The sequence below is a fragment of the Pinus tabuliformis genome, chromosome 8, assembly GCF_031772625.1.
Source record: "Pinus tabuliformis cultivar Carrire ecotype Pingquan chromosome 8, CPIR1, whole genome shotgun sequence".
Classification (NCBI taxonomy): domain Eukaryota; kingdom Viridiplantae; phylum Streptophyta; class Pinopsida; order Pinales; family Pinaceae; genus Pinus; species Pinus tabuliformis.
The window spans coordinates 2,080,245,467-2,080,272,090 of NC_142294.1; positions in this window are offsets into that span (position 1 = coordinate 2,080,245,467).

Consider the following 26,624-nt stretch of genomic DNA (forward strand, 5'->3'; position numbering starts at 1 on the left):
AGGTGCATCTCTCAGGGCTTTACTAAAAAAGGCTATTGGTTTTTCAAAACCCTGATCATTTTTCTGCGGTAGGACTGCAGCAATTGTATGTTCTAATGCGAAAGAAGATATGATGAAATCCCTATCAAATATTGGACTGATGAAAACTGGTGTTTGTGTTAAGGCTAACTTTATATCTTTGAAAGACCTTTTAGCCTCTAGAATCCATCTAATAGTCCAATCTTTATTTAACATGTTGTTTAGTAATCTAATTAGTTCAGCTAAGTTAGAGATAAATCTTCTCAAAAATTTTATTTTGCCTAGAAATGCTTTTAGTTCTTTGATGTTCGTGGGATGTGGTATCTGCGAAATGGATTCAATTCTTGTAGGGTCGATCCGGATACCACCTTTGGAGATAATGTGGCCTAGTAATTTCCCTTCTTCCAACCCAAATAATGATTTTTTAGGATTCAAAGAGATTCCATACTTCCTACACTTAGTGAAGACCTGCCTAAGAATATCAAGATGTTGTTGATTTGATTTAGAGAATAATGTGATATCATCTATGTATATTACTAGGAAGTCATGGATTTCCTTAGCAAAGGCTATTTCCATTGCTCTTTGAAAGGTGGCCCCTGCGTTTTTTAACCCAAAAGGCATTTTCACATACATGAAAGTGCCCCATGGTGTAGTGAATGTAGTTTTTTCCTGATCATTTGGGTGGACTAGGATCTGGTTATAACCAGAAAACCCATCTAGCAGTGAGATTCTGGTTGAACCTACTACCCTCTATAATATGTGATCCATTTTAGGAAGAGGGTAGTTATCCTTAAGTGAAACTTTATTCAAATTCCTAAGGTCAACACATAGTCTAATTTCACCAGTTTTCTTTCTTGTAGGTACCAAATTAGAGACCCAATCTGAGAATCTAATTGGTGCAATAATCTTAGCTTCATACATTCTTTTAATCTCTTTTTCGATGGAAGGCAATAGAACGAGGTTAATCCTTCTAAGCTTCTGTCTAAAAGGCTTCTGGTTTTCTTTTAAGGGAATGGTTTGTTGCATTATGCTGGTATCATAGGACTTAAGGACCTCATAATTGGAGGCAAAAACATCTTGAAATTCCTTTAATAGTTCCATATATTTCACTTTTTCATTGGGAGGTAATGATTTTGAAAGTTTTATCAGTTTGGGATCTTCTTTAGAGCCTATGTTACATTCCTCAATGTCTAATTTTAAGGGTTCCATTTTTGGCTTTCTAGGGACATCGTTTGAATCAAATAAGTCCTCCAAAGGAGTTAATCCTTTGGGAAAAAAATTGTCTTTAAGGTTAATGACTTCAGATTCTTCATCGATTGCTTCATCAATTTCCATTTGTTTTAGGTTTAGAATATATGATTTTGTAAACTTTGTGGGATGGAATATATCTATCCTTTCATATTCTACTTTGTTACTTTCTATTTTATCAAGGTCATCAAAATCTAATGTTATGTCTGTGTCTATGTTGCTATTTACAAATTCCTCATCTAAAGTTCGAAAAATTATTAATTTGTTGGTCATTATTGAACACTTTCTAGTTCTTTAAGTTGTTAGGAATGGAAGGTTTGTGCCTAACCTCAGTAGTGTACTGATGGTTGGGATGAAATGGCAACTTGCAATTACTAGCAAACATGGCTAAGATGTGAGCTTTCATGTTGTGTTTTCTTGGAATGACAGCAAGCTTGGTTTCTAAAAAAGTGTTTACTATCTCTACAACTGTACCTCTATAAAATCCCAACCTAGGATCCCTGGTCACATAAACAACATTAATTTGTTTTATTACCAATTCAAAATCTCCCATAATAGAGACTCTTATGGCTCCTAACCTTTTGACCAATTTCAGACCGAACAGAAGTGCCTCATATTCGACCATGTTGTTTGTACATTTAAAGTTCAATCTGTAGGCATGACCCTCTGAATGATCATTTTCTGAGTTGTAAATCCATACACCTCATCCTGCACCTAATTTGTTGGCTAACCCATCGAATTCAAGATCCCATAGAATTTCACGTTCATAATTCTTACTGTCTGGGGGAACAAAATCTTCTTTGACTATTGTATCTTGGTCATCTTTATTATCTGACATTTCTTCAATTTGGACAATTTTGTTTTCTTTTAATACTGCAATTTCTTTTGGTTTTGAATTTATACTATTGGAGTATCTTCTTGGTTAGATTCAACATTGTAAAGAATGAAAGAATTAATATCAAAATGCATTGAATATATAGGAAAGTTTTGAGGTCTCTCTTGGGTACTCACTACATACTTCATCATAGTCTCTCTATACAGTTTCTTAGGACGTCCGGAGACTAATATGGTAGCATACGACATGTCAAGTTGCAGAGACCCCTGGAGTTTGACACCCCAAGATCTAGACAACAACATACCATACTTAGGTGGTATATCAATAAGAACTATGTCCATAAGTATGGTCTTAGCAGGGTACTGCACTAGGGAAACACACAAGTATTTTATAAGTCCTAGGCACTTAACTTGGCTTGAATCAAATGAAAACAGGTCCTTGTAAGGTCTAATGATATCTAAGTTTAGCTTCTCCATAACAGATTTAGGCATAATATTGTGTGAAGCACCAAAGTCTAGCATGGTATTGTGTAGGATTTTATCGTGGATGTTAAGGCTAATGAGGAAGGGTGGTATCCCTCCTTCCACTAGTTTTCCATTAACATAAGGACCAAAAATTAGCTCAGGTTGATCATCAAGTAAATTAACAGTCTTCAATCTCAACGAAGTTTAAAGATTTAGTTATTTGAGATCTGTAAGTTTCATGTTTAACCACTTCTATTAAGGGAACTGAGATTTTGAGTTTGGCCACTCTGCTTCCAAATTGAAAGGCAAAGGAGTTTTGTCTGTTTGAATATTTGAAACCTTAATAGTAGGGTTAGGAGTAGTATGTTCTTCTTTTTCAGTGTTTGGAGTATTCTTAATTGGATTTTCTAATATGATTTCTAGAGGTTGTTCCACTGTTCCCTTGAAGGGGACTGAAGTGGAAGGTTGCTCATTAGGAGTTTGGTCATTGGTTACATCTTCAATGGTGGGACTGGGAGGGTTTTGATTTGATCTAGAAAGGATTTGTAGAGTTTTTGTAACTGGAGCAGCTTTCACTTTCTTTGGCTGATTAGGTACTGCTTTCTTATTTTGGTCTGGAACATCAGTGTTCTTTTTGCTTCTCAAATTGTACTGTTTATGCACTTCGAAGATAGTAGAGTCATACCCTTGCTTATATTCAAAAGATTCTCTAGTTTGAGTCTATAACTATTGAAGCACATATAATTCTTGGTCATCCTGAGTCAGAAAGACTGTTTCTTCATCATCTAATCCCATTAAGTTGATTTGGGTGTCTACTTTAGGGTATTCTTGATGGGAATTTCAACGTAATTTTCTTGTAAAGGGGGTCTAATGTTCTGATCAGACCCATTTTTACCAGTGTTTTGGTTTTGGTTCTTCCTAAAGTTTGGATTCATTACTGGAGGAGCCTGTTGGTTATCCTAGTGAGGTTTCCTCTCAGTGATTTCTATCCTATCAATTAATCTTTCCATTCCTTTAGCTAAAGCATCCAGTTTTTTATCAAAGGGTGAAATTTCATCTTTCAGGGGTGTTCTTCTTTCGTTTCTAACCCTAGCCCTTTTGGATAGCAGATTAACTTCTACATTAACTACTGCACTTTTCATATCTTCTAGGGTTGGGGGATTCCTTTCTCTAAGTTGAAAAGCCATGTCAGTGTCAAATCCGTCTGAAAACTTAATCAGGGCTAAGCCAGGTGGAGGTCTTGTTAGTGTCGGTATCTTCATCCCTCCGTCAGAGATCAAATCCTCTTGTTGCATTGCATATTACGTGTCTCACCCAGTCAGCTGCATTCCATTAGGTGCATGGATCATCTGACGGTAGTGGCTTTCCTACAGTTTCCCTCATGTCATTTACCTATTGGCTCATGTTTGTTCATTAAAAATCATATACAGTCTCCTTTCTGTCTTAAAGATTGCAAAAGTATTTTTAGGGTTTCATTGTCATTTAGGTGTAGGGTTTCATAAGGGTTTCATCAAAAAGTGTTTCAAAGTGTCCAATAACAACCAGCAGGCACATGAGGAAGTTTCAGCATTAATAAATTTTATCACCAAGTGCTCAGAGATGTGTTTTCAGCTTTTATTGTACAAATTGTTGTATTATTTCCTCCATCTGTAAATCATTTCATCTGTAACCCTAGTCACTTTCCCTAGCCCCAGTAGCTCCAACCCCTTGCAAAACAAACAAAGCACAGGTCATTTAGTTCATCACAAGCTCAAATGAAGTGAAAAAGTTCAAAAACAGAGTTTAAAAATAAAGTCAAACTCAAAACTTTGTAAAAGTGGGTTTGATGAACCAAATATTTAAAAGCTCCTTGTTTATAAGTCATTCCTTCAATTTGAAAAGTTCATTTGCACTCCAAAAGAAAGTGGAAGCAAGTCAAAGTCATGGTGGTGAGCAAGTGACAGTAATTGGTGAAAATTTGCCAAAAAACAGAGGCGCAGCGCATTGGCTAACTGGCGCGGTGCACTGGGCTACGATCTCCAGTTCAAAATTGCACAGGCGTGGCCCATACACTGGGCATGGCACGTTGGGTTTGATGCGCGGTGCACACAGCCAGCAAACCTGAAACTTCAACACTTGCTCCAAAATCGCCCAATATGCTTGGATCTGCACTTGTACAAGTAGGTTGAGCTTTGATCATTGCATTTCATCCAATGTTGGTGCTTGTTTGAAGGTGGTTGTCTTATGGTGTTGAATAAGAAAATCAAACCCTACCAAAGAAAAAAGTGCTAGGGTTTTGTATTAATTATTTGGCTGCCAAGTTATTCCCTCACCTCACCACTCCCTTACTCCATTTTTCCCTAAATTCACATACCCCTAAATTCACTAATCCCATACCCCAATTCCCATTTCCCAAAATCCCAAACGCAAACTCCCAAACCCTAGTCCTATACAAAAACTCCTAAATCATTCCCTAATTCCATATTTCCCTAACTAAACCCTATCCCAGCAGTCCCTAAAGTCCTTCATTTTTCCCTCCCCCTACAGTCCCTTGTATCACTCTTCCCTTGGTGGCAAAAGTCAAAACACATCATCAAGATAGTTCAAGACAGTTCAACACATCATCACCTACTTCTCATCAAGACAATTCAATCACTAGCAAAAATGGCATCTGATCCTTCATATGATTATGAAGAGGAGACCCACAGTGACTCACCTACAGAGGTACATGCACCCAGGAGGCCTCATAGAGGTGGCAAACATATTAGAGAAGAACCAACCACTCTTGCTGAATTACAGGCCTGCCCTCTTGCCATCTCTTGTTTTCAGCACCAGTCCTGCTATGAATTTTGTGAGAAGGTTGCTAGCATTCAGTTTCATCATGAGTTGGCTCATTTGTTTGTGTTGCATTTACATGATGGTCAAGCCACTCTAGCTGGTGTCACTTTCACATTAACACCAGAATCCATTTCACTAGCAACCGATATTCCCAATATTGGAGAGAAATGGAACAAGAGGTAGCAAATTGACCGGCAACATTATGAACCATACATCAAACCCAGCTTTTTGAGACAGCTCAAGAGTTTGTTTCCTTTTTGGTACCTCAAAGATGCATATGCTCCTTTAATGAAATTGATCATGAAGTATTTCAGCTGTGAGGGTCGGTTCTCCCATTTATATGCTTATCATATCAGGCTATTGATGCATTTTACCCGGGTAAGGATGATGAACATCCCTTACTTCATGTGCCAAAATATTGAAAAGATGACCACTCTAGTGCAACACAAGACCCCTCAGCAGCAGTTCAATAGTATTTACCATTTTGCTCTCATAAAAATTGTGGTCATCCATCAGCTTGGCTTACAGGGCATCACTTGGGAGGACTTCATCTCTCGTGAGTTTTTCAGAGCTCCTCAGGGACCTTCAGAGACTTTTCATGAGACACAGGCTTCCAGTATGTCGATGTTTATCACTTATTAGAAGGGCACTAGGTAGTTGTTCACAGCAGCAAAGCAAGTATTATCTCCACCTGGGGTGGAAGGGGTCTCGCTTCCATCATCAGCACAACAGGTTCAGGACAAAGGCAAGAGGCCATTGCAGGATGAGGGGCCTTCAGGTGAGCGAGAGACTGATTTCATCCTCATTGAGGGTGATGATACAGATGTGGGCCTGCAAAGTGCAAATCTCAAGGAAATCATCCAAGAGCAGCAGGCGGACATCAAGGCCTTGTCCCTCAACTTGGAGAGGGCTAAGTGGATTATAAAGTACTTGGAGCAGAGGAATAAGCAGCTTGAAGATCAGCAGGTGATTATGGAGTTGCAAAACATTCGGGAGAATCGCCAAGCTGCCCAAAGGAGGAGGGTGGAGTTCACTTCACTCGAGCAAGAGATCAATGCCGATCGGGAGTCTTGGCTTGAGAGAGCCAACATCCACTTAGAGATATTGTTGGAGAAGGCCAACAAGGAGAAAAACTTGTTGAGACACATGGCTTTTCATTACATGGCGAGGAACAAAGTTTGCAAGGTGAGAATCAGGAGTTTAAAGGCAAAATTGAAGAAGGCATCAAAGAGGCAAAAGGAGCATGATCGACTTCAGATATTGGCTGAGGCTTCCTTGGCCCAACATAGCTCTTGATAGAGAAGACTTAGCCCAAATTTCAAAAACTTTGGGCCATTTTTTGCATTTTGGAAAATTTTGGCACAAAAAACAGGAATTTCTGCCCTATGCATCACGCCACGTGGCGCTCGCTTTTGCTAGGAGCCTCTAAATCACAAACGATCAGCATTTTTTGATTTGGCATGAAAAATTATGCTTTCCTACCTATGGCCAAGAAATTTGAGCAGGTTTTGAGCCCTCAAAAAGGTCAAAAACACTCAAAAAATGACCTTATTGCCCCTATTTTGACACACAGGAAGAAGTCTTGGGAGATTTTATTTTTGATAGGGCAAATGAAAGCCAAATTGAAAAATTCGACTTGGGTTGGAAAGTAGATAGGCAGGCCTGTCCAGCAAGCACACTTGGAGTGAATTTGGACACTGGGAAGGCCTCCAAAAGGGGGTCAAAATACGCGCTATGCATAGAGAATCAGGTGCGGCGCATAGAGGAAATTTTGCTAGTTTGACCAAGTATTGCTCTGTTTTTTGCCCAACTTTGGCTAGTTTGACTTTTTCACTTTCTTAATGGAAAAATTGTGATGTAATTTCATGTAAATTGATGGATCATGATGTAAATATGTCAAATTTTCACTTGGTAAGGTAGATTCATCAGTTAAAAAGTTGTTTGAAACTGAATGAATTAGTTCCCTTGTTTCTAGAGGCATGCTATTCCACTGCCTGATTTCTAGTTCCTAGTTTAGAATCAGTTGGATCAGCTCCTAAAAATGTGAGCTCAACCCCTAGAGGCTATGATGAGCTATGCTTTGTCTATATTATGTGTTTTTTCAGTCATTAGCATGTTTGGACTCTTGAGAAAGTAAGGAGCTTCATTGTACACTCATATCAGTATTTTGGCTAAGGAATTGAGACCAGGGTTTGCAGTACTCTTTGGGATCCCTATGGTATTTGTTTTGGTATAGTGCTTTCTTATATCTTTGTGAATTTATTCATGTGTTATATATATCATTTCTCTCTTATTTCTTCTCAGCTAAATCAAACAAGATTGTAAGTAGAATACAATGAAATTGCAATGCTCTACTTGAAGTTTGCTTTATTTTTTATGTTTTCAGCTATTTGGAGAGGATCCATCACTTCTGTTGCCCTCTTCAACTCCTCCTCTGTCTAATCCATCCATCTCACTTGATTTAGAGTGCCAAATACAGCTGCCTACCTTGCCCCATTGAGATCCCTACAAGACTGAGCCTCATTCCCTACACCCAAGATCTGCCTTTCCCTTAGAGCCCACAAAAATATCATTTTGTTCAATCAAACTCTTTGCACATATACCTAGCCTAAGATTAGTAGTTATATCAGTCAATCTCAAGCCCTTAGCGATCATAATTTGCTGAGATTGACCCGAAGAGAGCCCTCTTCTAACTTGGTAGGGCTAGCTACCAGGCTGAGCGTGGTTTGATGTTGGCCCTGGATCCTACCTTTTCAGCCTGAGGTAAATCTAGGCACTAACATAGTGGCGACCGTACTGGGGAAGAAATTGTTTGTTTGTTAGTATTCTTCATTTTATAAACTACAGACGAAGTCTGAAGATTAGCCAGGTAGCCTTCGAAACGCTTTTGCTTTGCATTAGCGCAAGTAGATAAATGCTACTTCAGTCAATCTCTGGTCTAGTCTTATAAACAGAAAATATAACCTGCAAATCACCCCAGTACATCTGATAATTCTAAGATTTGGATGATAAGTTTAGGATTTGATAGGCTGAACAAGTTGTTAATGTCCATTTGATCTCTTGGAAATAATAGCACACTGGCTTCCAGAAGATATACCAGAGCTAATCCAGATCCAAATCCTCCTCCTGTATACGAAAATCCCAATCTTATTCCAAGAATCCTTCGTCAAGAGAGTTCCGTGATTCCTGTTTTCAAATCTCGTTCATGTCCTGTGATTTTTGAGTATCTTGAAGAGCTTGAGTTTGACGAATAGTTTGATTTGTCATTGTTTGAAACCAAATCTGAAAGTGTTGTTGGTTCTATTGTCTTGAATCCAGAATTTGTCAAAACTCTTGAAGTTGAAAAGGCTAATAAATCGATTGATGATTATATCTTGAAACAGCTCCAGACTTCAATTGTGGCTTCAAATATCACTGATTTCTTAGAAACTGCATCTGCAACCCTTGGATCTTCCGCAATTGCATCTAGCTCAAAGATTCCCACTGAACCGCCTTTCATTCCCACCATCCCCGTGTAGCCTATCGTCTTAGATCAAAGGTCTGAAGTAGTGTCACCTCCCTCAACTCCTTCTACTCCTCAAACATCCAAAATTGCTTCGCCTCCACACACACCTCCTCATACACCCCATACATCCGCTGCACCTACTCCCCCAACATCCCCAAGACCGAATCCACCGAGAGAAATGGTTGCTCATTTTGCACCCCTTGTGCTACCTCAAAATTTGGATGATATGCCCACCGATTATCAAAGAAAAATTCCTTTCTTTGATGGCACTCCTAGTGTTACAGCTCAACAACATGTGGACAGAATGATGGATTTCTTCGATCTTCATGAGATTGATGTAGAAAATGTGACAATGAGACTGTTTGTACAAACATTTGGTGGTGAAGTAAGGAAATGGTTCAGGGCTTTGCCAGCTGCAAGCATCACTACATTGGCCAATCTACAAAGACAGTTCTTAGATCGCTAGGAAGTGAAGAAAAATCCTCTTTAGATCCTTTCTGAATATGAGCACGTCAAGCAGAATGTTGGTTAGTCTGTCCAAGATTATTGTATTAGATTTAATTTTGTTTACAATGTAATTCCTGATCATATAAAGCCACCTATGGGGCTGGCCTTGATTAAGTTTCCGGACGGTTTTGATACTGATATGGCTTATCAATTAGGAGAGAGAGATCCTGCCACTTTGGAAGACATGCAGAAGATTGCAGTCAGCGTTGAAGCAAATTTGCTTGCCAAGAGAGCTAGAGAAGGAGCTGAAAAGAAAGTCACAATAAAGGAAGAGGCTTCCACTTCAGATCAAGTGCTTCAGAAGGTGGAGCAGATGCTTGAGAGGATGAAAATTGACAAGCTTGAACCCCAAGTTAGAAATCCTAACTTCCGTGGCTAGCAGCAGCCACAATATAGAATCAAACAAAGAGAGCAGCAAGCCCAAGATCAAGCAGCGTAGCAGTAGGTGCGGAAACCTCTATAGAAGAATTTTGTACATGGTCCAAAATCATATGAAGAGGAGAATGTGATTGTAGAAGAAAATCATTTCTTTACGCCCGATGATATGCCAATTTTCATCACTGAGGATGAGGAGTACTTTGAGAATTCAGCTGAGCAAAGGGATGAAAATTTCATTTTGGCAAATGAAATAGTTCTTGAGGAAGAATCCGATGAATACCAAAGAGAATTCATGAATGCTTTGTCAGCTCAGCAGCGACAATATTTGCTCCAAAGTAGAGATGTGCCCGTGAATCCAATTCAGAAAAGGAAGGAGGCAGCAGCGTCAAAGAATGATCCTCCTAATGTGCAAAAAAAGGGAAAAGAGATAGTTGATCCTACTACCAACAAAACGCCATCAACAAATGAGAGATCCAATCGGCCAAGTGGGTCAAAGGAGAAAATTGAAAAGAAAGAGGTTTCAGCAAAAGAGGTAGAAAAAGTTTCAGTTTTTAACTTAGAAAATGAAATCGCTAAGTTAAAAATATATATCCCTTTGACTGAGTTGATGAAGAATAGCAATTACAAAGGTCAGGTGTCCAAAATTTTGAGTTTAGATCCATCATCTGATATGGTGAACGTGGAGGATGACAGTCCTGAGTTAATTTTTGGGCTAGCATTGGAAGGTCAGTCTCAAGATAGTGATGTAGCTCCTTTCTACACCAGTCTAAGGGTGCATGATTTTGTGTTACATAATGCTATGCTTGATTCCGGAGCCTCTCATAATCTCATGCCTAAGGCCATCATGGAGAAATTGGGATTGGATATCACTAGAAAGTATTGTGACCTTTACTCTTTCGATTCCGGTAGAGTAAGGTGCATTAGTCTTATCAAGGATTTGGTGGTCAATTTGGATCAGATTCTGGCTAAAAATGTTTTTATGGATGTGGTCATGGTGGATATACCTCCTAGATTTGGCATGCTTCTTTCCAGATCTTGGGGAGCAAGGATTAAAGGGACAATGCAGCTTGATTTCTCCTATGCTACCATTCCTATGTTTAGTCAGATGAGGAAACTATACCAGGAACAAAAGATGAAGTACAAAATCACTAGCAAGGAGAAACCGGAAAATCATCCAATCAACTATGTACATATTGATTTAGAATCATTTGTTTTGTATTCAAATAGCTTTAATGATGTAAATAGCCAAGTAGTTGAGGTAGAAGACATTCCCGAGATCTCTGAAAATTTCAAATAGATCTTAAAGCAAGAAAGGCAAAAACTTGATAGTACTGCTGAGCAATCAGCCTTCCGACAATAGCAACACAATGATGGACAACAAGGACGAGAAACAGAACAAACAGAATTTCAGCACTTGGAAGAGGATGAAGCAACCCTGTGGATCATGGATTTTGACAGCGCGCTAGGAAGGGAAGGTGCTGGAATTGGCATTTTGATACGTAGCCCTGTTTTTGCCCCAAACAAAGTGCCAAGAAATGTAAGGGTCTGCTCTTATAAACTAGCTTTTGACTGTTCAAATAATGAGGCTGAATATGAAGCTTTAATTGCTGGTTTGAAAATTCCTAGAAAGTTAAATGCCAAAAGGATTTCAGTGTATGGTGTTGCTGAGTTAGTTATCAAGCAAGTGAAAGGGGAATATCAAGCTAAGCATCCTCGAATGCGAGCCTACCATAATGCAGTGTTGGATATCTTGAAGATATTTTCAGATCATACTTTGACATGTGTTCCCTGGGCTCAGAATGTCATTGCGGATTCACTTGCAACAGTAGAAAGTAATCTGAAAATTCCAATGAATTCAAATAACAAGTTTGAGATTCACATCAAGCATCGCCCAGCTGTCCCCAACAATCAAAGGTATTGGCAAGTATTTCAAGATGATGATGAGATCGCTGAATTTTTGCAAAACGAAGGTAAATTCAAAGACACTTCTATTGATGTGGAATACGATGATGGTGAGGCGGATATAGAAGTCAATCAGATGGAAGTTTTGCAGCTCAAAGACAATATCATTCCTAAAGGTCTAATCCCTTTAGAGGAATTGTTCAATCATGATGATGTGGCTCGAAAACCAAGCTTTCTGCCAACCAAGAAAGGAGTGGAGGATGTGAACATTGGATCAGCTGAAATCCTAAGATGGTAAAATTATCAAAGGCGTTGCCTCCACAGGTAAAAAAAAATATATCAGTTTGTTATCCTCTTTCATTGATGTTTTTGCTTGGGATTATTCAGATTTGAAGTCATATGACACAAGTATAATTTAGCATGTCATCCTGATCAATCCAAATCAAAATCCTTTTCATCAGAAGCTAAGAAGAATAAATCTAAAGTTGTTGCCCTCAATTGAGAAGGAAGTGAATTAGTTGTAGAAAGCTGGTATCATATTTCCCATAAGGTTTTTAGATTGGATTTCAAATTTGGTGCCCGTGCGCAAGAAAATAGGTGAGATTCAGCTATGTATTGATTTTAGAAATTTGAACAAAGTATCCTTGAAAGACAACTATCCATTGCCTAAGATGGATCACATACTTCAGAAAGTAGTCGGAGCATCCAAGATGTCGCTACTTGATGGTTAGTCACGTTATAACCAAATTCTGGTCCATGAGGATGACCGAGACAAAACAGTGTTCACCACTCCGTATGGAACTTTTCATTATGCAAAGATGCCTTTTGGATTGAAAAATGTTGGTGCAACCTTTCAGCGAGTGATGGATATCGCATTTTCTAATGAAAAAGATGTTTTTCTAGTTGTTTATCTTGATGACTTAACCATTTTCTCTAATTCAGATGAAGATCACCTTTATCATTTGAATATTTTGTTTCAGCAGTGTAGGAAGTTTGGCATCTCTCTCAATCCAAAGAAAATTTTGTTCGCCATGGATGAAGGCAAGCTTCTTGGGCACATCATCTCAAAGGAGGGCATCCGCATTGATCCAGCTCGGGTGGAGGCCATTCAAAAGATTGATTTTCCACGAAGTAAGAAAGAAATCCAATCCTTCAATGGTAAGATAAATTTTTTACGTCTCTTTGTGCCCAAACTTATAGAACATTTAATGGAAATCACGAACATGCTCAAAAGGATAGTGCAGTAAGGTGGATGGAGGAAGCGGTTAAGTCCTTCAATTTGGTGAAATTAGCTCTTTCTTCAGCTCTGGTTTTGATCAACCCGGACTATACTCAGGATTTTAGTTTATTTTCATTTGCCTCCAATCATACTATGGCAATAGTCTTGATGCAGAAAAGAGACCAGCTCGAGAAGACAATCACTTTTTTCAGCAGAACCATAAGGGATGTGGCATTGAAGTACAATATTATTGAAAAATACGCCCTTGCTTTGGTAAAGGCATTGAAATATTTTCGCGTTTATATTTTTCATTCTCACATCCTCGCTTATGTCCCTAATGCTGCTGTTAAGGATGTATTAGTGAAAACAGATCCGGAGGGGAGTTGAGGAAAATGGATTGCTGTCTTGTTGGAGTATGACGTGGAAATCAAACCAACAAAGCTCATTAAAGGACAAGGGCTGGCTAAACTAATGGTTGAGTCAAATTTGCATGCCCTGGACATTAATCTAATTGTTGCTATGTCAGAGGAAGACAAAGAGAATATGCCCGACCAGGTATCAGAAATTTTCCTTCTTTCTCCTTGGTATTCGGACATTATCTATGTACTCCAAATCTGTCATCACCACCCGGAATGGCTAAGAACAAAAGTAGGACACTGAAATTGAAAGCTGTAAAGTTTTGTATCGTGAATGGTGCACTTTATTGGAAAGATCCCGGTGGTGTCTTGCTAAATTGTTTAGTGGAAGAAGAGGTGAAACAGGTGATGGAAGACTTTCACAAAAGAGATTGTGCAGGTCATCTTTTCTAGAAGACAACAGCTAATAAAATCTTGAGAGCGGGATATTATTGGCCAACTCTTTTTGCTGATGTGTACAAAACAGTGGCCAGCTACCACGAATGTCAGATTTTTCAAGGTAAGCGGAAGTTGCAGCCTTTACCACTCAAGCCCATCGAAGTAAATGCTCCATTTCAGCAGTGGGGTTTGGATTTCATCAGTGAGATTCATCCTTATTCTTCAGCGCAGCATAAGTGGATCCTCACAGCGACGGATTATTTCACCAAATGGATTGAGGTGATTCCTACAAGGCAGCCCATCAATTTGGTAATTATCTCATTTCTTGAAAACAACATTTTGTCTTGTTTTGGCTGTCCCAATAAGTTGATCACTGACAATGCAGCAGCCTTTAAATCGAAGAGAGTGATTGAATTTTGTCATAAGTATCAAATCACTTTGGGGCATTCGACTGCCTATTACCCACAAGGCAATGGATTGGCAGAATCCTCAAACAAATCTCTTGTCAACATTATCAAAAAGCTGGCGGAAACTAGTAAGAAAAGTTGGCACAAAAAGCTGGTCAATGCACTTTGGGTAGACAGGGTAAGTCAAAAGAAATCTATAGGAATGTCTCCTTTTGAGCTTGTGTACAGTGTGGAAACAGTATTCCCGACCTCTTTGGTAGTCTCGGTGGTCAAACTTTTGCAAGAAGCAGGCAGCGAAGATGATGGTTTGCAGCGGAGGATCAATCAAATGATTCATTTGCAGCAAACTAGGGAGGAGGTATTTCAAAATACTTTCAAGCTACAGGAAAGAATCAAGAGAATATATGACCAAAAAGCAAAGGCCGACAGGTTTGAGATAGGAGACATAGTGCTGAAATGGGAAGCAAGTAATAAGGAGAAAGGTAAACATGGCAAATTTGAAAATCTTTTGAAAGGACCGTACAAGATTGTTGCATATTGGGGCCAGAATGATTTCCTTTTGCAGGAGCTGAATGGCGAAGATTATCTGGGTGGAGCGGTCAACAATTGGCTCCTTAAGTGGTATTATTTGTAAAATGTTTTCTGCTATCCTACTCATCACTGTATATACCGGTTTGTTTAAATTCCATTGCAAGTGTGTACTGTTTTCATTCTTCAACTTGGGGCCCGAGGTGAAGGATATAAAGCTGGAGTTTGATTTCCGTTTTGGTTTGGTTTGTTAGAGTCAAGTCTTTCAGTCAATTTCAGTCTTGAAAATGAGTCAATTTTGAGTCACATTCAGTCCTGAAATTGAGTCTTTAAGTCAAGAGTTCAGTTTTGATTTGTCTAAGTTATTGACTCCATAGCCCAATGGACGAAGGCACTGTCTGCTTTCCCAGAGATCTCTACTTCTTGGCACCTCCAAGAAGCTACCATCCCCATTGGAGCCAATGTTAGTGTCAGTATCTTCATCCCTCCGTCAGAGATCAAATCCTCTTGTTGCATTGCATATTAAGTGTCTCGCCCAGTCAGTTGCATTCCATTAGGCGCATGGATCATTTGGCAGTAGTGGCTTTCCTACAGTTTCCCTCATGTCATTTACCTGCTGGCTCATGTTTTTTCATTAAAAAGCATATACAATCTCATTTCTGTCTTAAAGATTGCAAAAGTCTTTTTAGGGTTTTATTATCGTTCAAGTCTGTTGTTGGGAAAAGTATCCAATACGGAATGACCCTATCCCACTCTAAGGGTGATAGTACCTCAGCAACAACTGAATGCAAAGCTATTCAAGATTACTTCTTTATGAGATGAGAGAGAGAAGAGAAGGATGATCTACTAACTGTTATCTTGCGCTAATAGTCGATCCAATCCTCACTCCTTGTTGCTTGCTCCTAGCTCCTTGCTCTTTCACCGGCCCAGCTACACAAAGATCCTGTAAAAACACAAGAAAAGGAAACTACAAGAAGCATACATCCATAATCGATTCAGGGATTAGCATAAATCAAATATACAAGCATCAATTCACCATAAAGACACATGCATATAGAAGAACCTCAAATACTTTATTAATAGAAGAAGCAAAGTTCTGAGAGAGTTACAACCATAATAGGCCCAATCCAGCAACACCTCCCAGCAAAAAGAAATCTCCTCTTCACCTCCTTCAAAGCAATCACCCAATAGTTCTATACACAAACCAACAACACTTCCTTACTTGCACAAAATTCCAGCCTCCTTAGACCTCATGAGAGAGCTCTATATATAGGAGATTTGGAGAAAGGATGAGTCAGCTTGAGACTGACATGAAGCTGACTAGTGTCCTCTCCCACTTTAGTTAAACTTCAGTTCTTGAGTCCACTTGGAGATTCTTGCTTCCACTTGGAGATCAAGACCCTCTTACTCATCACAAGGCGAATTCCTTGACCCAAGTGTCAGTTTGGAAGCTTCCTGGGCAATTGACACCTTGCAGAATGACTGTGCCACTTGGCCAATCTCGCCCAGCGCAGGTAGCCTTCATTAAATTTGACATTCAGCGCAGGTACAGAGTGGAGCAGTTGACATTCAGCGCAGATGCTCAGTGGAGCAGTTGACATGATCCAGAAACAGCTTGTTTTTGAATGTTTTCAGGTGGAGAACTGATTTTCAGTGCTGTGGTTTGCTGACCTTGTTCCTCTAGGGGTAGGAACAACATGTTTAGGGACTTTGGATCCCTTAGATTATTGACATTTCATGCTTCATGTTGTTAGGCACAAAAATGTCTATAACAGTTGCCCCCTAAAGTATGAGGTCGTTTATCGGGTGAAATGCTTTATCAGGAGGATCCGAAGTTCATTCAATCGCTGAGAGGTGCCCTGTAATAAAATACAATACAATACATTATTTTTCATTCTGCTTTCATGATCTAGCTGAGGAGGGCATTCCCATGCTCAGCTTTATAAATTCATTTTGGTACATAGAACAGACGATCGTCTGATAGTAGACTGATAATTCTCTGCTAAAATTATCATCCTTTGAGTAGGATGATCATCTGCTGCAATGATGTACATAACAAATGTCTTTATATTTCCTGAATATATATCGCAACCCGGATGGATGAAACTAGATCCGGGGTCTTCAAACTTGTTTGATCTTCACTCTAAGTACAAGTCGATCCATGTGAGAATTGCGCTGAAGTCGAACATGGAAAGACATCGCTTGATTACCGGTCAATAATGTAAACCGTTAACAAGCGCGAGAGGAATCATCAATAATGACGATGACCCTCAAGGTACTGCAGTACAATTCACGTGGTGTGAATAAAGGACTTGGCGTCGAACACCACGCAAAATCTTTTGGTCGAAGGTCATTGATGTATACCTGTCACCAGAAGTGAGAAACTTGCCATTGAGGCATGCAAGCTTCAAAGTACTGGGGGGTTTGTTCCTAGATCAACTTCTTGGATAATGAGCTGAAGTCGACAAGAAGCGATCCGTCAAAGGAGGGCCTTAATGAATCCCACATCAATGACACAGAACGGAGCTAATGATTTTAGTGGAGGTGAAAACAGTCTGTGAAATATGATTCAGGGTGGCGATCATGGGTGGATGAAGGATAATGTATGGCAGTGGATGGGACACGGTTGACTCTTTCTGAACAACATCTCTTGAACATATAACGACACTGATGTGATGGATCGGTAGCATTACCCCAAATGTGGATGGTTTGGCGAGGACCATGGTGATGAGACCGGTGAATGAAACAACCCAACCCGAAGTGATACGGAGGACAAAGTGTCATGTTCAAGAGCGACTTGCTACCATTGAAGCTTTGAGGTTCTCCCAATTTTTCCCCAGTCATTTCTGACCAGTACCTCTTTATTTTTGTCAAGCTTGAGGAGGATAACATATGCTTGTTCTATAACCTACCCTTCGGGCAAGCCCATCGCTATGTTTTAACGAGCCTAGCGATAGGGAAACTCGTTCTCATCTAAAGACAAGTTTGTCGCTATTTAATCATTTTAACGAGTCTAACGACAAGGAAAACTCGGTCCTTTTCATTTTTAGAGAGTCTGAAAAGGTACAGAAAGTTAACTCCAAAATTCCTTTTTCGTCATCTAATCCCTTAAGTCCGAAAAAGTATAAAACAATATAGAAGGGATGAGTTTTCGATAACTTTAACGAGCCAAATAAAACAAGCGCTCGACCTTTTTGTGCAATAATCCCTCAAGTCCAAAAAGATTAAAATCTAGAGGAGGGATAGCTCTTCCGGTCACTTTAATGAGCTGGAAGGCCAAAACTCGGCAAACTTTTCATATTTTACGAGTCAGGAGAAAAGAGCTCAAAGAAGACTCGTCTTTTGAGGAACGAGTGATAAACAGGGATAGCAGCAGATTCCAGGTACAGGTTGGAATTTTCCAATCACGGCAGTGTCACAAGGATGGCTAAGTGAAATCACTCTTCGCAGCTGTTCCTCAAAATGGGCAAACAATCATATGGAGGTGGACGATTGGCCAAATGGAATGGAGGTGGCGGGTGCAAACACGACCAAGGCTTTTATGGCTAATAAATTTATGATCACAATGGTTATTTACCGGTACTGGGTTCATTTTTTAAAGAGCTTGAATGCGCCAAAACACTGCTCAAAAGCTTATGTTTATTTTTTAACGAGCATGAAATATGACGCTAAAACTGCTCGGATCTCGCTTTTCTATTTTTTAACGAGCATAAATTCCGCGGTAAAACTGCTCGATATACTAGTCATAGGATAAGAAATGTCTTCCTGCAAGATTCCAATTTTTATAGAGCTTGCACCTCACATAAGCTATGCTCTTCATTTGGCAAATTTTGACCTTTGCCCCACATCCTTTCTTTATGTAAGTTAGGAAATGATCAATGACCGCTCTTCGCTTACACTCCAAAAGGTTTGCATGCCCCCAGGTATAAAATACAATTTCAAGACTGCCCCTACTTATCCTTCAAAACATTTGTTTTGATGGGTGAGGCTTGCCTCTTTCTGGTTACCCAAAGAATGGTTTTATTTGCTGCCGCAAATGAAACTCTTTCTTCGGCGATGTCTATCATTAGGTTACTCAAAGATGGTTACAATTTGTTGCAGCAAAGGAATCTCTTTCTTTGGAGGCTGCCCCTACTTATCCTTTAAAACATTTGTTTTAATGGGTGAGGCTTGCCTTTTTACCCAAAGATGGTTACAATTTGTTGCCGCAAAGGAACCTCTTTGGCATTGCCTACCTGTTTAGACAAAGTTGAATGACCTTTGTCAAACAAGTAACCTTGACAAAATAATCCTGTTCTAGAACAACCCCTCTTCCTTCTTTCGGACGGGGTACGGACTAGTCATATTCTTTCGCGGAAATTCTACCTTATACCCAGGGTTTCTTTTGCCCGAAGCAGACCAGGATGCATGCCCCCTGGGTTCCAGTCCCATCTTTCTTAATCACTCGCACTCATCGGGAAGGAGGACTGGGGGTGGAGACATTTCTTGGATGAATAGACCATTGAGGGTTGGTATTTGACTATTTGCGATGCGTGATCCTGGAAATGAAAGTTGGTCTACGAGCTTGACCATTCTTCCTTCGTGTGGAAAACACATTACTCTAAAGAGTGAGGAGACTATAGCTCCCATGCAATATATATAGTCTCGTCCAAGGAGTAGGTTATAATCCAAGGGTCCTTGAATGACCATCACGTTCATTTGAACGGTCTTCCCTTTCAATGTAACAGGCACATTGGGGAGGATCCCTAATGGTCGACTGGTTCCTTTATCAAAACCCGAGAGATTTCTCATCTCAGGCAAAAGCTCTGGGGAACCCAGTGCTTTCCAAGCAATAGAGGAAAGGATACTCACAGATGCCCCTTCATCAATGATAGTTCCAGCCATTACCATTCTGTAGATTTGGACTATGATTTTGAATGGTATACTGGCTGGTAACCGGGGTCTGCCTAGTTGGTTCCAATCAAAGGACACAACCAGGTTGCTTGGTGGTGGGACCGAATACACGGCCGGATACGATCCTGACGATGTTCCTTCCTGCGATAAAGGAATGGGCGCATTGCCCTAATGCTCATCAGAATCTGTGTTGATGAAAAGAATCTGGATGGTGTCATCCTTATTCTCTTCAGTGAGGGTGTCATTTGAAGATGAATCTTCAGTGACGGTGTCATTTGAGGATGAAACCTCTGAAGGAAGAACCGGGTCAACTGCCGTATCGACCTTTAGACTTTCGTCTGGTCTGGATTCAGTAGGTTCATTTTCAATGACTGACGCTTCAGCTGACCACTTGAGCAGGCCAGCTGTATTTTCAACCAACGAAGGACTCGGCATGAGTTTTTTGTATCCAGGAGGAATTATTACCGTTGAAACCGGACGATCTTCCAAAACTCTCTTCGCTTTGTCTAAAAGGGGACAACGGTGGATGGTGTGACCGCCTTCACACAGTCTGCAGGGGGATCTTGCTCCCCCTCTTCGTCTTGAACCTTCACTTTCGCTGGTTGATGGTAAGCAATCAACATGGCTATCAGAGGTTGATGCTCCCGAATTGTGCAACTGAGGGAACTAGTCCCTTAGTATCCGGGGAATACAGGGACAATCTCTATGGAAGTGGTCTCCTCTACATATGACGCATGGCGATTTAGGCCCAGTCTGTGCTGTGTGTGGGTTTTTGCCAGATGTCTTTTGCTTGCCCCCAGCCGCCTTAGGCTCCTTCTTCTTCTTCTCCTTCTTCTCCATGGGAGCTTGGCTTTTGCCAACTTTACCTTGCGAAGAAGAAGGATTAGAGGAAGAGTTATAAGAAGTAGAAGGCTGGTGGGCAGCTCTAGACTATTCTAACTGTTGACTCGACTGTTCAGGAACCGTGGTGGTCTGAACTACATTAGTTGAGAATAGCCAAATAGGCAGGCCAATTGTCGGTCATGGAAGCGACAATGTGGCCATGTGGGGCGCACCAACTTCTCCCCAAGAGGAGAATGGACTAGGATTTCCATCATGTGGAGTTCCTTGGTTGGGTCGTTCCATGTTCTCAACTTTATGATCAACTTGGGAATAGGAGGTGATTATGTTCCGTTTAAAATAAATTTTATAACGACGCTTAGACACAACTTGCTTTTTCACTTTTTAAGAGTCGAGAAAAAGCTAAAGATGACTCTAGTCTCCTTCGATGTTTTAACGAGCCCGAAGTGACAAATGCTCGGATGGACTTTTTTAGTTATAGAGTTTGAAAAAGGCCAAAAGAAACTGCTCTGGAGTTCTAGGCAGAGGGTGTGCCAAACTTTTCGCAAAACCACAGAATACGTTTTACGGTACGAGTGGTCAATCTTCGTGAATGTTGTGTTCACTGCATTGCGATCAGTAGGGCGGCCGACACGGTTTCCTATTGGATAAAGGCTTTGTTCCTATAGGGGTCTCCCAATATATACGCGACGGTACATTGGAGCACAAGTTCGTATTGATACTTATCGCTTCACCGTGGAGGAATCACCCAACCACTCAACGCTAAGATATCACGTTTAACGATGCCGGAACACGTCTCTAGCTTAGACCTCTATGTGTTTGCGTTATGTTTCAATGCGTTGTTATGTAAATTCAATTTATTTTAAGGTTGATCTTGTTTAGCTGTTTGCCTTTATGGATCACCACAAGATGTATGATAACACTCCTAAATGCAGTCTAAGATGATAAGCAAGCTTTTCAATCTTTCAACTTTGAAAACCTTAACTACTAAGGGAAAAGAAAGATAACACCTTTTCACACAGATCATAGAGCACACGCTAATGCATTTTTTCCTTAAATCAACATGCAAACTGTCATAATGCACATGCACAATGCAAGTATTTCTTTTCTCTTTCTTAATGTTGGTGAAATGCAAAAAGAAAGCTGTTGTATAATTTTGAATTCAATTTCAAGTGAAAGCAAATAAGCTTGTCCAAAATCAAAAGACACCTTAAGATTTACTTGTTTCGACACTAGAAATATATAAATTCAAACCAAATGACGAAAGAAAAAGCTCAATCAGCTATGAACAGCAAATAAACTAACTCTTAAGATCAAAACAACACTTTATCATAGGTCTAGATCTAAGAGGTCACAGCAAGACTAGTTCACTTTCGTTATGGGAAACTGTAAATGTACAAGAAATACACAAAGAACAAACAAAGTTTCTTTATACAACCGAGGCGGAATAATGACAAGTAAAGTTGGTTTCAGATAGGCCCACTGACTGGTAACAAACAACAAAAACAATAGTGAAAACAGGGCAAGACACAGCAGGAAACCCCAGTAGCACAAGGCAACACTGGTCCAACGCAGGTGGAACACTGCCTGTTTGACCTTCAGCGCAGGTAGCCCCTTCGGGAACTGCGCTGAAATGCAAACAGCCTTTGTACAGCCTGCACTGAAGAACGAAACTTTCGTTTCTGGTGGTTTCCGGGTCACAGATTGCTCAAACATTCACAGTTTTTGCTCAGATCAGAAGCTATCAGTCAAGGACACACTAAGGGATGACAAGGAGGATGAAAAGCTATCACTAAGAGCTTATTAGAGTCCTTGTGGATCAGCTCTTCAAATCATAAACTTGCCCAGAAACTGAGCTAGAGTAGCTGCCCTCTACTTTGTATTTGAAGAATTCAAACACAGTTCGATTCGGTGCTCCCTTTGTTTATGAAATGAATAGCAAAAAACACAATCAACCAACAAGATACGATCCCCAGTGGAGTCGCCAATTTGTTGTTGGGAAAAGTATCCAATACGGAATGACCCTATCCCACTCTAAGGGTGATAGTACCTCAGCAACAACTGAATGCAAAGCTATTCAAGATTACTTCTTTATGAGATGAGAGAGAGAAGAGAAGGATGATCTACTAACCGTTATCTTGCGCTAATAGTCGATCCAATCCTCACTCCTTGCTGCTTGCTCCTAGCTCCTTGCTCTTTCACCGGCCCAGCTACACAAAGATCCTGTAAAAGCACAAGAAAAGGAAACTACAAGAAGCATACATCCATAATCGATTCAGGGATTAGCATAAATCAAATATACAAGCATCAATTCACCATAAAGACACATGCATATAGAAGAACCTCAAATGCTTTATTAATAGAAGAAGCAAAGTTCTGAGAGAGTTACAACCATAATAGGCCCAATCCAGCAACACCTCCCAGCAGAAAGAAATCTCCTCTTCACCTCCTTCAAAGCAATCACCCAATAGTTCTATACATAAACCAACAACACTTCCTTACTTGCACAAAATTCCAGCCTCCTTAGACCTCATGAGAGAGCTCTATATATAGGAGATTTGGAGAAAGGATGAGTCAGCTTGAGACTAACATGAAGCTGACTAGTGTCCTCTCCCACTTTAGTTAAAATTCAGTTCTTGAGTCCACTTGGAGATTCTTGCTTCCACTTGGAGATCAAGACCCTCTTACTCATCACAAGGCGAATTCCTTGACCCAAGTGTCAGTTTGGAAGCTTCCTGGGCAATTGACACCTTGCAGAATGACTGTGCCACTTGGCCAATCTCGCCCAGCGCAGGTAGCCTTCATTAGATTTGACATTCAGCGCAGGTACAGAGTGGAGCAGTTGACATTCAGCGCAGATGCTCAGTGGAGCAGTTGACATGATCCAGAAACAGCTTGTTTTTGAGTGTTTTCAGGTGGAGAACTGATTTTCAGCGCTGTGGTTTGCTGACCTTGTTCCTCTAGGGGTAGGAACAACATGTTTAGGGACTTTGGATCCCTTAGATTATTGACATTTCATGATTCATGCTATTAGTCACAAAAATGTCTATAACAAAGTCTAGGGTTTCATTAGGTTTCATCAAAAAGTGTTTCAAAGTGTCAAATAACAACCAGCACGCACATGAGGAGGTTTCAACATTAATAAATTTTATCACCAAGTGCTCAGAGATGTGTTTTCCTCAAAACTCTATTTTGAGGAAAACACAGAGTATTTCAGCTTTTATTGTACAAATTGTTGTAATTTTATTTCCTCCATCTGTAAATCATTTCATCTGTAACCTTGGTCACTTTCCCTAGCCCCAGTAGCTCCAACCCCTTGCAAAACAAACAAAGCATACATCATTTAGTTCATCACAAGCTCAAATGAAGTGAAAAAGTTCAAAAACAGAGTTTAAAAATAAAGTCAAATTCAAAACATTGTAAAAGTGGGTTTGATGAACCAGATATTTAAAAGCTCCTTGTTTATAAGTCATTCCTTCAATTTGAAAAGTTCATTTGCACTCCAAAAGAAAGTGGAAGTAAGGTAAAGTCGTGTTGGTGAGAAAGTGAGAGGAAATTGTGAAAATTTACCAAAAAACAGAGGCGCGGCGCATTGGGTAACTGTCGCGATGCACTGGGCCGCGATCTCTAGTTCAAAATTGCACGAGCACGGTGCATACACTGGGCACGGCACGTTGGGTTTGATGCGCGGTGCACACAGCCAGCAAGCGTGAAACTTCAACACTTGCTCCAAAATCGCCCAATATGCTTGGATCTGCACTTGTACAAGTAGGTTGAGCTTCGATAATTGCTTTTCATCCAATGCTGGTGCTTGTTTGATGGTGGTTGTCTTATGGTGTTGAATAAGAAAATCAAACCCTACCAAAGAAAACAATGCTAGGGTTTTGTATTAATTGTTTGGTTGCCAAGTTATTCCCTCACCTCGCCACTCCCTTACTCCATTTTTCCCTAAATTCACACACCCCTAAATTCACTATTCCCATACCCCAATTCCCATTTCCCAAAATCCCAAACACAAACTCCCAAACCTTAGTCCTATACAAAAACTCCTAAATCATTCCCTAATTCCCTATTTCCCTAACTAAACCCTATCCCAACAGTCCCTAAAATCCTTCATTTTTCCCTCCCTCTACAGTCCCTTGTATCACTCTTCCCTTGGTGGCAAAAGTCAAAACACATCATCAAGATAGTTCAAGACAGTTCAACACATCATCACCTACTTCTCATCAAGACAGTTCAATCACTAGCAGAGATGACATCTGATCCTCCATATGATTATGAAGAGGAGACCCACAGTGACTCACCTATAGAGGTACATGCACCCAGGAGGCCTCATAGAGGTGGTAAACATATTAGAGAAGAACCAACCACTCTTGCTGAATTACAGGCCTGCCCTCTTCCCATCTCTTGTTTTTAGCACCAGTCCTGCTATGAATTTTGTGAGAAGGTTGCTAGCATTTAGTTTCATCATGAGTTGGCTCGTTTGTTTGTGTTGCATTTACATGATGGTCAAGCCACTCTAGCTGGTGTTACTTTCACATTAACACCAGAATCTATTTCACTAACAATCGGTATTCCCAATATTGGAGAGCAATAGAACAAGAGGCAACAAATTGACCAGTAGCATTATGAACCATACATCAAGCTCAGCTTTTTGAGACAGCTCGAGAGAGTGTTTCCTTTTCGGTACCTCAAAGATGCATATGCTCCTTTAATGAAATTGATCATGAGTATTTCAGCTGTGGGGGCCGGTTCTCTCGTTTATATTCTTATCATATCAGGCTACTGATGCATTTTACCCAGGTAAGGATGATGAGCATCCCTTACTTCAAGTGCCGAAATATTGAAAATATGACCACTCTAGTGCAGCACAAGACCCCTCAGCAGCAGTTTAATAGTATTTACGATTTTGCTCTCATAAAAATTGTGGTCATCCATCAGCTTCGCTTACAGGGAATCACTTGGGAGGACTTCATCTCTCGTGAGTTTTTCAGAGCTCCTCAGGGACCTTCAAAGTCGTTACATGAGACAGGTGGACCTTCTCATTAGCATGAGGGTCATGAGACACAGGCCGCCAGTATGCCGGTGTTTATCACTTATCAAAAGGGCACTAGGTAGTTTTTCACAGTAGTAAAGCGAGTATTATCTCCACCTGGGGTGGAAGGGGTCTCGCTTCCATCATCAGCACAACCGGTTCAGGACAAAGGAAAGAGGCCATTGCAGGATTAGGGGCCTTCAGGTGAGTGAGAGACTGATTTCATCCTCATTGAGGGTGATGATACAGATGTGGGCCTGCAAAGTGAAAATCTCATGGAAATCATCCAAGAGCAGCAGGATGACATCAAGGCCTTGTCCCTCAACTTGGAGAGGTCTAAGTGGATTATAAAGTACTTGGAGGAGAGGAATAAAAAACTTGAAGATCAGTAGGTGATTATGGAGTTGTAAAACATTCAGGAGAATCGCCAAGCTGCCCAAAGGAGGAGGGTGGAGTTCACTTCACTCGAGCAAGAGATCAATGCCGATCAGGAGTCTTGGCTTGAGAGAGCCAACATCCACTTAGAGAGATTTTTGGAGAAGGCCAACAAGGAGAAAAACTTATTGAGACACATGGCTTTTCATTACATGGCGAGGAACAAAGTTTGCAAGGCGAGAATCAAGAGTTTAAAGGCAAAATTGAAGAAGGCATCAAAGAGGCAAAAGGAGCATGATCGACTTCAGATATTGGCTGAGGCTTCCTTGGCCCAACATAGCTCTTGATAGAGAAGACTCAGCCAAAATTTCAAAAAATTTGGGGCATTTTTTGCATTTTGGAAAATTTTGGCACAAAAAATAGGAATTTCTGCCCTATGCGCCGCGCCACGTGGCACTCGCTTTTGATAGGAGCGTCTAAATCACAAAAACTCATCATTTTTGGATTTGGAATTAAAAATTATGATTGCCTACCTATGGCCAAGAAATTTGAGCAGGTTTTGAGCCCTCAAAATGGTCAAAAACACTCAAAAAATGACCTTACTGCCCCTATTTTGACACACAGGAAATGGTCTTGGGAGATTTGATTTTTGACAGGGAAAATGAAGGCCAAATTGAAAAATTCCACTTGGGTTGGAAAGTAGATAGGTAGACCTTTCTAACAAGCACACTTGGAGTGAATTGGAACACTGGTAAGGCCTCCAAACGTGGGTCCAAATAGGCGCTATGCATAGATGAAATTTTGCCAGTTTGACCAAGTATTGCTCTGGTTTTCGCCCAGCTTTGGCTAGTTTGACTTT